This window comes from Octopus sinensis, unplaced genomic scaffold, assembly GCF_006345805.1.
Source record: "Octopus sinensis unplaced genomic scaffold, ASM634580v1 Contig11491, whole genome shotgun sequence".
NCBI lineage: Eukaryota > Metazoa > Mollusca > Cephalopoda > Octopoda > Octopodidae > Octopus > Octopus sinensis.
Genome location: NW_021832380.1, coordinates 141,290 through 154,208, shown reverse-complemented (window position 1 = coordinate 154,208; position 12,919 = coordinate 141,290).

Genomic DNA, 12,919 nt, shown 5'->3' with positions numbered 1-12,919 from the left:
GCATTTTGTTCTACCCACAGGCTATTAGGATGGATCCTGATTTGAGTTTGACTCTCTATATGGCCGATCTATACGGACATCTTTGATTATAAAATTAATTCAGAATTAATTTAATTGTCTTTTTCCTCCTTTCGAACACTGCATTGAGGCGTTATTTGTGCTGGTAGATGAAAGTATGTAAAAGAAGTTTGTTTTTTTTATAATTGAGAGCTATTTGTTCAGTTTGATCTATTTCTGTCTTTATGTTGGATTTTTTTAATTACGCCCCTGTTGGATGATTGGGCAACGACGATAAAATCCTAGGTCCTAGGTCTTAAGCAGTCTCCAATGACATGTTCAATGTGAAGAGAAAGTCGAGGATGAGTTTATTTTTAAAAGATTTGTTATTTTTATAAATCATCAATTTCCATGTGATGTCAATAGTCTGAAATAATTCATTTTATTAAAGAATGAACAGTTTTTCATTTCCAAATGAAATGTTTACATTGCTTTAACTGAGTGAACCAAGGCACAAGGGTATTCTTTCGATAACTGAAATATTTAAAATGAATAGATTGAATAATGCTTGGCAAAGTGGGACATTGTGGTATATATTCAGACAAAATTAATTTAGATTTAATATATTCCTTAATAAAATACATTCATTGATACAAAATCTACTGATGATCTGAGAAATAAGAGACGAAATGTGTTGAATTGCTTAAGATCTAACATTTCTTGTAAAGAATATTTAAAGTTTAGTAAAATTTATAACTATACGACTTGTTAAACTTAAAAGATGCCAAATTATTCACACATTATACATGGAACAAGATTGATAGTTCCTTAATATTCAAATGCATTGCTTGAACTGAGAGAACCAAGACACAAAGGTATTCTTTCGATAACTAAAATATCTAAAATGAAAAGTTTGAATAAAGCTTGTCAATGTGGGACACTTTGGTATATATTCAGACAAAATTAATTCAGATTTAATATATTCCTTAATAAACTAAATCCCCGAAATTGGCGGATTTGAGGGACTTTACTGTAGTCAGTTTTTTATAGACGTATCTTTTTGTTTTCTAGATATGCTAAATGTGCCATTTTCTTTATAAATTTAGTGACTTGAGGAATAAATGTGACATTTTAAGACATTTTAATTACCAAAGGACCAAGGTATGCCAGTTAATTATAATCTCCTGTGATCTCCAAAGCTTCAGCCAAAGGGCCAGTTAGATAAACATCTACAACTATAAAAAAGTTATTAAAGTTAGAGGAGTCCGTTTTACTATATTGTATTTGGATATATCATTGTAATTATTTTAAATATGATTTGATTTTTTTGTCTTTGTGGGTTTTTATGGATTGCACTTTATTTGTCGAGCATCTTGACTTACTGGTCGACAAATGTGGAGGATTGTTGGTCAGAATATACAACTATAAAAAGGTACATTCACACTGACAGTGTTAGATGTTGTCCGACTCCTCGTCCCATTCATGGCTGGGAGACAAAAATGTCGAGTCTGCCTTAAAGTCAATTTCCAAGAAGCACAATTCTCTCAACCTAAAATCTGTAAAAATTTTCCTACCAATCAGAACTATGCTTTATCCGTGGGGCCCCTTCGTGGTGACATTATTAAAGATATGGGTCCCCTCTACTCTACACTTCTCGACCTCCTCAATCTCCTCGTCTCGCCTGTTTGGTTACTTTTAGGACAACCTCCGACCATTCGCCAATTTACTAAATGGACTAAATCTCCGTTTGGACATTGTACTCCCTCCTGATTGACCTAGTCGACCAATCCTTACCCAGGATGCTCACTCGTCCAGTTGGTGGCTGATCTGGTCTCGTCTCTCCTTCTGATTGGGGACATGCCCAACCTCCAGTCACTGATCACCCTCTATTTCTACTGCCATTCCTCTGTCCATGGAGTACGACTAGAGTTGCCTCAGACTTGCCAATTATAGGGAATTCACTCGATTGGGTCACTTTCTTGTAGAGTGTGGGGCACCCTTCAGCAAACTAAGGAAAGAGGTGGGGACATTTGCAGGGGTTGGTGGCTGTCTAATCCTCAGGTCGTGGGGACATGTCTCCACTCACTCTTCACTCTCAATACTCAGTTGGCAGACATCCCTCCCTTTCGACTGGCCAGATTGACACTCCGTCTATTATTTGTCTCTACTTTAGTTACTTCGTTGGCTGTGACTGGGGAAGTGGTCAAGGACAGTCTGTCTTCTTATTTCCTCGAAACTATACGTACATTCCCGCTGGTTTGTCTTATCCGGGACGAGGTCAGAAATGTCCATGATCTCTTTTCTCGCTGTTTTGCGGCTATAAAACTGTTGGAGGTTGATTGGTCATTTTATAGTCAACTTGGTTCTAAAATGGAATTGAGGCAGAATTCTATCAGTCATTTGTTAAATGTGTACTAATATGGCTAGTCTGGCCGACAGGAAAGAGAAACGACTGTTTCTGTTGGGATTGATGGAAGAATTGTGTTCAGAAATGGGGAGAGGGTTTATTCCAGAAAGAGTAGTCGTCTTGTCTTACTAAAGTTGTGTCTCATTTCCAAATTGATGGAGCATTCTGTCGACGAGATAAAAGCAGTCTTGTCAGCCACTGTCCTCGTGCACTCCAAACGTGTCAAATTGGAAGGCGACCTCAATGACAGGCACACAAATACAGTAACCTGCAGGTCAGTGGGGGGACTAGTATATATATTGGGACGCCTACATAATATGTGTTTGATTGGCAAGTCTGTTGCGTTAGACTACATCAAATCACGGTGCCATCACATTCTCTCTCGATTGGAGGTTGTGTCGTGTGTTTATTCCAGGAGTCCGACGATGTGATGATATTATTGAGACAAGCCATTTCTAGCCCAGTCGACCATCTGCGAGTTGTGCAGACCATTTACAGTCAACGAGGACTGTCTGTATCCCCTGATCTTTCAGAATTGTTATTTATACTCCCCCTTCTGCACGGATACGAGCATTGGTTGTCAAACAAGTGTGATCTTTCCTCATATTTGTACTCCACCTGGTTATTCCCAGTTTTCCTCCCCGTTTGCTTGAACAACACATGCATGTTTGCATTAGTGATCCTGACAGAACCCCCTTCTTATTGGGGTATATGCGAGTATTGGAAAGTGTTGGGGGGTGTCTCCATCGACTGTGTCCCGAGGAGGTATCCTTGCTAGTAATGACAGCACTCCTCCCTTTTGGCACTGTCAGAGAACATGTCTCTCAAATTGGTGGAGGCAGTGAGTTGTGCTGTGGTGAGACACATTGAGCAGTCCTTCCTGGTCAGACTAAGGATGATCGAACAAGTATGTCCCACTGTTATGCCAGATTGACTGTCCACTTGTCATGGCTGCCCGACTGGTGACTAAACGTGGAGTGGAGTACTCCGAGTGGAGTCCAACTCCTCTGTCCTCTCTCCTACGGGTTGTTGGGGCACAGCACAGACCAGTACTGCTCAGTGCAGTCAAGGCACTATTCCTTAAGTAAGTGAAACAATTATTCCAGACTGGTGGGAGAGTGTGCTGGTTTGATGCCCTCCCGTGCCCTCAGACGAGTCAGAATTATACGAGAACTGTCGATGGAGACAGTGAGTGAGGAGAGTGTGGTGGAAGGAATGCACCGAGTGTATTGTGAGGTCATCCTCCAAGCTATTGCTCGTCGTGAAGTGCTCTACTCATTTGCCCACGACTGTTTTGTGGGGATATGCCCTCTGGATGGGGATACTCTATTTGATTTGGAGGAGTATACGTCACCCACTGGTTGTCTGTCCATAGCAGTAGTCATAGAACTTGTGGCTTTGTCATCTCTCATTGGTGAACAAGGGATTGTCCTGATTGCCCAGAAAGTGTATGCTCATGTGGTGGATCAGTTCAGAGAGTTGATGGTAGTATGTGTTTTGTGACTCCAAGAATATCTCATCCCAACTGCACTCACAAATCAAGACCGTCCATGCCAATTTGGGGGATGTCGGTCTCCTTAGTGAGTCAGTCAAGACATTTCAGAGTAATGAATATGGTCAGTCTAAGGGAGTGCCCGTCGTGAATTGGATGTCTTTTTCAACCGGCTGGTGGTTGGAAGTGTCCTTCTCCAGTACCGTTCCATGCTTCTTAACAACTCATGTGCTGGTTTTAATGAGTTGGGGGAGTGCTTGGATGACAGTCCGGGTGTCTATTGTGTTCATATTGACAGAAAATGCCTTCCATTCGCTGGCTATTCTCATTGCGGTCTGCCTCACTCGTCCGTCGGTTTATAATAACCTGAAATACTACGAGGAATACGATGGTGGCATTTTTATGTCTAAAGAAGGGTTTTCCAATAACGTGGCCTCAATTTCCGCGTTCATCACAGCCTTCTTTCCTCTTCTGGCCACGGAGGAGTCGGGAGTGTTCACACGAGTGGAGGACATGGTGAAACTAATTCTTCTGGTTCCACTCTCAGAGTTACTGTAGACCTGTTCTGCTGTGATGTGCAGTGAACATTCTCCCGAGATGATGCATGTGAGTGTGTACAGGGTATGTCCTCCTTCTTAGTGTAGGTGCTGCATGCTACTCAATATCTCTCTCACGACGTACTCGAGCAGTGGCTATCTAAGCCTGTTTTTGTTTGATTTTGTTGATTTATTTTCTCTTTATTTATTGTTTAGTTACGTAGATTATTTTTGGAATAAAATATTTAAAATAGTGATGGACCCTGATTTGGTTGCAGTTGTATTGTTGTACTCTTAGTATATCTACGGTGGTAGTCTTGGGGCCTGTAAGAAGACAATTCGGTCAGCAGTGATGTTTATCGCCATGCAGTCCGGTTATGAGGTGATAGAGGAAGCTGCTCTTTCTGCTCTTGTCGAACTGCTGATTGTCTGTAATTCTATTTCTATCACTAAGGATATGTGTGAGCTCACCAAGGATGCACATGACCTTTGCGAACACTCCAGTCGAACTCTCCTAGTGCCTCGAGACGTCCAACTGGCCTACACAGAACTGGGAGGGAACATCGAAGACCTCATCTCTTATGGGGAATGGGCCACAGCTGCTAACGGCATTCCTCCAAATGTGATTTCGGTCACTCCGGAGAGACCTCTATTGACTGATATTGGGGACAAGCAGCCTCTGCCTTCCCACCTCCCAGACCATGTTAGACCATTTCCCGATCCCCACACTTATTTGAGGACTCCGAGTGTGGCTGGGGAGTTCACCGACGAGCGAAATCAGCGAATCAAATCCACGGAGGACATTCGCTCTATTTTTAGTGCTGTGGCCAGACTACGAGCTCATGAATCCACGTTTGTCGAACTGGGCAACACTGATTTCCGCAGTTGTGGATTGACTATTACTTTTAGTTTTGTATCCGAGAGGAGTGCAGTGCTACCTCCATGGCTGCCACGATGCAGAGTATCAAGATTCTGCTCAACCTCCCCCTTCTGAAGCTTCCAAAAAACTATATGAGGATTTTCTTTCTCTTAGACACACACTCAGATTTGGTATTGTCGGATTAGTCCGTTCGTATTTAGCAATCTCCATGCTTTGGTTGTCTATGATTGAGTTGTAGTTAGGGCATGTCCAAGTTTTCTAAGAAATGCAGGGTGTCTGTAAAATAAATGAGTTTATTTGGATTGTTCAACTCAAATACAGTTTGCTTTTGGTTGCTCCTTTTTCTATAAGTCGTCATTTCGTACAAAATGTTTTTTAAGAAGGAAATTTCTTTAAAAGTTAAAATTTTTGTTACAAAAAATAATTTTTTGGTGTAGCATGAGAAGTCTTTATATCCTATAATCAGAAAAGAAATTATAAATTATCTTATTGACTAATCTAAGCTTGAGGCGTGTTTCAGAAATTTTCTCGTCACATTAAAAAATCAATTTTGATAGGTGCAATTAATGATGCTAGTCGTTTTTCTAAACTTGGTTATTCATTAATTGATTATGAAATCATTACCTAGATAGGTTTAAAATTTTATGGCTATTGTTTAGATTGTATAATGACTGGATGTTAAAAAAGAACACCATTGATAAACCAAGATGTTTCAAAAACTGAACGTTGATGAGTATTTACAATGCCATAATTCTTCAAGGCTTGGATGAACATGTAAATATTTAACGAATGATTATATAATTGGAACATGACTCTCAAACACAACAAAGGAAGATACTTTGTGGACTATTGTCTTTCTCATAAACTAACAATCTAATTAAGCATGATAAAAAATTTAAACATATAATTGAAAAAATTAATTACGGCGAAGCAAATATTGAATGCTATAAAAAATTAACGCTGAAAAAAGGAATATTATTTTCGTAACTTTTTTTTTTTTTTTTTTTTTTTTAGCAAATTATAATTTATACAAACAAGACAAAATTACCGATAGCTAAGTAGTAAAAGGCCTCACGAGACACCCGACCAGCCGCGCGAATGGCGAAGACGTTCCCTCGGATCACAGCAATCGACAGACGTTCCAGGAGCCAAGAAAACTCTCTTGGATCGTGACTAGTCCTTGAAATCCGTCGACCGAGCGAGCGAAGGAAGCGGAGTGTTTGGGACCGAAGATCCCGAGGACTCCAAGGATTGGAGTATAAGAGCAGCGAGTTGGACAGGTGGCCGTACTTGAGAATCTTTCGCTCCTCCCCCGCCTGGAAGCGTGCCCGGATTGGCGGCGGACAGCGCGAGATTCCCAGCGAGAACGTGTCCGAGCAGGTAGAATCCCAAATAAGGGATTTCCCCTGCTCGTAGGGGAAGGTGGACAGCCGTCAGGGCACAACTTGACGTAACTTGACGGGAAAAGGGGACTTTTAAAAACCGAAGGATATTGTCTGTAAAAAGAGCTTTTCGATTCTTCAGCCCGAAAGCTGAAAAAAATTTATCTGGTCATTATTGTTGCATACTTGAAGAAAAAATATCTACTTGAAGAATCAGTTTTAATTAATAAAAAACTGGAGGTCGGTGCCCAGAACAAGTATCTACTGGACCAGATTTTATCAAATGTCTTCATTCCATCCTATGCAAAAAGTGCTACGGAGGATTGGTGAATGTCACACCTCTAGTCACTGGCTGGCCAAAGGCAATAATCCCTAAGGCATGGGTGGCTAACCAGTCGATCGCCTTCGATATATAAATTGCTAATTATATTTTTGTATTTGAATTATTATAAAAAATATTAAACCTGCCACTCTCCAAAACAGTCTTGTCAGAAGTACTGAAAGTATTTTCTGAAAATCTTGCCAAAAATCCCATTAACTTGTAATTATAAAATAAAAATTTGTGATTCTGCACGAAAATAGCTCCTTAAATAAATTAATGAAAATTTTATGAATATAGATCGAAAATTTAAAAAAAATGAACTATGCGCTTTTTGTAAATTTATTTTTAAAAAATTTGAATTTTTACCGTCTTGTGGAGATGAATGATACAGTTGTCATGCGAAAATTTGCAAACTGAAGGACTATGAACTTCCCGTACTGAAATGGAGTCAGTTGCCTTCCTTCAAAAGGATGGAATCTTTCTTAAAGAAAAAAAATGTCAAAACAGACATTTTATGACCCTTCTCCAACAGCAGGAGATACAACATGGTTGTGCCATAAAAGTGGGTGTCGAACATATAGTTCAAGTAGCCAATTAGACAACTCCTTCGATGAGCTAATAGATGCCATTGTCAAATTTTGTCCGCGATATCACGCTCTTACAAACACTGACCGTTTTTGTTGTAATAAAGATTTTTTCACTGAGGAATGATGATAAGCATCTTTATAACCGACAACTGTGTTTTTAGACAGGTGGTCGTTAATAGCTCAGATTTAATTCTGTCAGTATTGTTTTGACACCACTAAGCCGGTAAAAATTCAAATTTTTTAAAAAATAAAATTTACAAAATCGGCATAGTTCAATTTTTTAAATTTTCGATCTAATATTCATAAAAATTTTCATTAATTCATTTAAAGGCTTTTTCGTGCAGGATGAAATGCAACAGTACCACCAATTATAAGTCGATCGCCAAAAAATCGCAATATGAAAAGTAGCTCGCCGGTGAAAAACGTTGGCCACCAGGTCTGAAGACTTATTCTTTCTCGTGCAAGAAAGAAATTAATTTTTTCCAGAACATAACTCAGTATGTTCCCACTGCATGAGATGAAAGAAGACAGTCGATCACTGTGCCACTAAATGTGAAAAGATGTTACATGGGGATTATGTCAAGAGGCATGATGAAGTAGTGAGTTGCATCCACTTTCATTTTTGTCGAGAATTTGGATTCAGGAATGATAAAAAACACATTCGGTAGAATCTGTATCGGCGAATGGTTGAAATCAGAGTGAACACATTTATAAAGACTGACATCGTCGTGGAACAAAGACACTCGTTGCAAGCTTATATATGTAATATGGAAGATTACTCAGCCAACACATAGGTGTTTCCACAACATGGTAAACCTCCTTTGGGATACACTATTTCACAATGTTCGAGTATCTTGGAAAAAAGTCGCTCAATTGAATGGGCAACCATGGTCGGATAAAAGTTGAAGACAAATATTAGACTTTGAAAAAACCCGAATTAAACAAGCAAAGAATGCAATATTAAAATTCCAATAAAAATGTTAATAGGCGTTAGGTGTCCCCTAGCGTTTCCATATCCAATTGGAAGTTCCAACTGACATGATGGACCACGTAACGCCACGCTAAAATTCAGAAAGTGAAAGATCGCTATTCGCAATTGTGTCGTGCCAGAAGGACTCTCCCTCACGAGCAAGGTAACGTTGACGACAATTGACCCCCAGCTGGAAAGTAGCCTCCTTTGGATTTGAACCCACAAAAGTCCATAACTAACTCTTCAGCCAACGGGGAAAAAACATTAGACTTAGCACGTGTCATGTGGTTCACCGTTTTTGGTGGCCTCAGATACAACCTTAAATTGTATCCAAAACTAAACGTTTGTCAACATCCATTCAGAGGACCTCCCACTGGACAGCACTTCCTTTAAGCTCGGGCACTTTGTTGAGGAAAATCCTGGACCTGGAAAGAAAATCAATATATTGAGCCTGAATATCAACGGAATTATGCCGGAACATCGGGAAAGGTTGCGAGAACTGCTGCGAATACCATTGATAATTGAAGCGTGGGATGAAACTAAAAGAACAACAGCAACGAATTGCTTCGAAAAAGCATTTAACAATTGGGCAAAGCAGGACACTCCGGATGCCTCTACTATTAAGGAGGACTCTACGGTTTCAGATGATAACGAAAAATCAAGTGAATAAAAATGATGAAGATATAGAAAAAATTGGTTTCTGTGATGCAATGTGTGCAATTGAGACTGGAAAAGTTTATTCTACAAAATTCACCTTCAAATATACCAATTATGGGTAAATTACGAAATATAATGCAAAAAAAACTTGTAATAACTGATTTTATGTGTAAAAATAAATAAATTCGAATTTTCTAAATTATTTTGAATTTTCGTTAGAAAAAAAATCCACTGTATTATCGATGTAGCATGTTTGTTACTCTCAATGAATATACAGTAGAATCATTTTTATCAAATAATTGCATCAAAGTAATACTAAATGTTTAAAATTAATTTTTTACGAATATAGAAAAACGGAGTCCGGACCTATTAAACGTGCTCATTGTAGATGGCAGGAATGATTTTTGTCGTTATAGTTAACAGTTATTCCGGGTGTTCCATGTTTATTGATATCAGAGTAAACTGATACATTCTCCAATCAAATATTAGACCAAAGGTACTAAGTTCACGTTAGCGTTGTAAATCAGTGCTAATTCGCTAGCTAAAGACCGTATTTAAAAATTTGTTTGATTTGAACTTGTTTAGAAATTGTTATCTTAAATAAAGCATAAAATTTATTTGCGTCTAAAAGAATTATCCTCATGTATCAGCAACCAGAAGATCTGTAAGATCCAAATTCGTTTCCATTAGACAATTAAAAAATGTTGAATGCAGTGACTTTCTTTTAATCTTTTCATTTATATGTTTTTTTTGACTTCTTTAATTCTAAATGTAAAAAGAACTTTAAAGACGAATAATTTGCTCTGCTACTCATTCAACAGTTAAACTCAGCGGAATGTGAAAACTCTCAAGATCTTATTCACTTTTCAAAAATTGACCCAGGAACCGTTTAAAATATATAAATCCATAGATTTCTCTAATTGGTCCATAAATCATAACCGATAAAAAATATTATTTAAAGCTATCTTCTATTAATATTTATAAATTTTCTGTCGCCAGAGCTAACAGATTTAGAACTGGCAGATCCAGTGCTGATGTTATCTGGATGGCTGCATTATGTCAAAAATACAAACAAAGCGCCGAGATACTCGGAATTGACATGTCCAGAGCATTCAATTCAGTTCACAGAATTAAACTCGTTAGAATACTCACAATATTTTTAAATCAGGACTAAATCAGTATCATCGTAAAGCTTCTTCAAGCCACTCAGAATTCACCGAGGAAAAATCATTGTGAATAAAGTTTGTATTTAAAAATTATTTTAGGCAAAAAAATGAACTTTTTTACACTATTCGTAAGTTTTGAGCATTATTGCTCAATAATTATTGAGCAATAATAAATCTAATTAAAAAACAGAACCAGTGAATTTTCCAATCGAGGAAGCATTTACTGATCTACAACAGATTCGTTTCAATTCAGATCTATCAAACCGAATTTATTCAAAATATCATATTTTTTAAATCATTCTTAAAGGATATTTCTGATTATCGACTATAAAACACATTTCAATAATAAATCTCTCATATTTCTGTTTAAATTTTAAACTTTAAAATAATGAAAAAAATAATCCCCATAGACCGCAATTTTTTGTTCAAGTACTGCACCCATAAGTAACTAGTATTGTACATTGTTATTTTATATTTTCTATCAATAATTAAAACTTAAAAATGTTCCTCCATTTAATCAATGTCATCAACATAAACACAATTATGTAAATTAATCGATTATTTAATAAAGATCACTGGCGTCTCCCGAAAGCTTCCTTTTGTCGTTCAAGAACAAGTCCGTCTGGCGAGGGCTCATCAAAGTCAAACTTTTTGAGGACACCGACGGGGCAATACTGCTTGTTTAGTTTATTTAAAATGTATTTTCTTGCGGTATTAAGACATGGGCCACATGCAGATATAAATGCAGATGTTTTTTTGTCGGAAATGTCCAAGAAATTCAAAAATTTGCTATTTTGGTTTGGTTTATCTTGGCTGCCGAATTTAAAAAGATTTCTTGTCGGGAAGCGGGTAGTCCGGCCATATGACATTTATTATTCCTCGAAAAAATGACCACAAGACAATTATAAGTTTTATAAATATTGACAATTATTGGAATCGCCAAATAAGTAAAAATGAAATTTTAATTAAAAAGAATTCTTCTTTTCAAGAAACTTTACTAAAAATTTCTACTTGTAAGTAAAGAAGAGTGGTCGAGAATCTGCTGGCAACTTTCTTGTTCACAAGTTCGATTCCCAGCGGCTCCTGTGCCGGAAGCTCCGTTTAAGTTCTACGAGTCATGGATATCTGATCACATATGGATTCCAAATATGAATGGATTTTCAAGTGAGATGTCAAAAGCTTTCTAACGTCCCAACAGCCGCACTACAATTAAAAGAAAACTTTAAGACAAGTTTTATTCTGCTTATACTCATTTTGCACAAACAACTTTAACTCGTTGCCTAAAAACTTGAAAGTCTTTTTGTCTTCATTAATTATCATTCGATAGGTCACCTCTTGTTGAGTTCAAAACAAAAATTCTTGTTTAATGGAAAAATAATATATAATTTGATAACAAAGATACCTAAAAGTCTTATCTATGTGGAATCTTATGTCTAAGTCTTTGCTTCGATTTTGGTCAGCAATTTATAATAGTTTAAAATGGACTCTGACTAGCCTGAGGGTAGAACTGATGAGTCATTTCAATGCCTGACAACAACGTACTGCCCGTGATGACAATGTCAAACTTTTATAGATAATCCTGTAAATAAATATCATCAGTAACGAGAAACCAATAAATCTGTCTGTGGGAGTACACAAAAATATTACAAAATTGCGTTTACAATTCTGTTAGTGAAGTTAGAAAATGCAAACAAATTTTAATTGAGGCTATCATGAGTGAAATTAATCTTCTGAATTTACTTCGATCCTTCATATTGTCAATGCTACGAAGAAGAGGTTTGAAAAATTCAAAAAATGGGTGGAAACTTATTGTAAAAGACGAAATTCAACAAACATGAATCAATGTGATATCAAGAAGGTCGATGAAGGTAGAAAGATTAACCAAAAACAAGACAATTTACTCCCTGTGAATGTGGAAATTTCTAAATGTAAAAGATGTCTTGCAAAAATAAATATACAAAACAAAATTTGAAAAAGTATGTCAAATAAAAAACCAACTTCAAAAATATAGTGGAGTTCCTCATGATCTTTCATGTATGTTCTTAGTCAAATACTAAATTCCTTAACTTTGTAATAAATCAACAAAACTTTAATATTGTGACTTACTCGAGATTAGAAAATCTTTTTACAAAAAAATGATACGATTGTAGAAATGATCAAAAATCTGAGACTTAAATCGGTTTATAAAAAAGAACTACTTTTCCTTTTAAATTTTATATTTTTCATAAAAATTGTTTTAACAATTCAGGAAATAGACAAGACAAAACAAGTTTTATTTCCCAACAAACCCATAAATTAATGTTAGGGAAAAAGCCAAGAGCAGAACAAGAGGCTATTTAATGTGGGTTTGATTTCATTGTATAGGGTCATTTTATGAGACACCACATGTCTCTTCTTCGCATATACCCAAGAGAAAAAATTACATAATAATTTCCACAAGTGATGTAACAAATCTTCTATCCTTCTGACTTTAACGTCATAAGCATCTTCGATTTTTAAATTTAAGTCCAATCCAAATGCCAA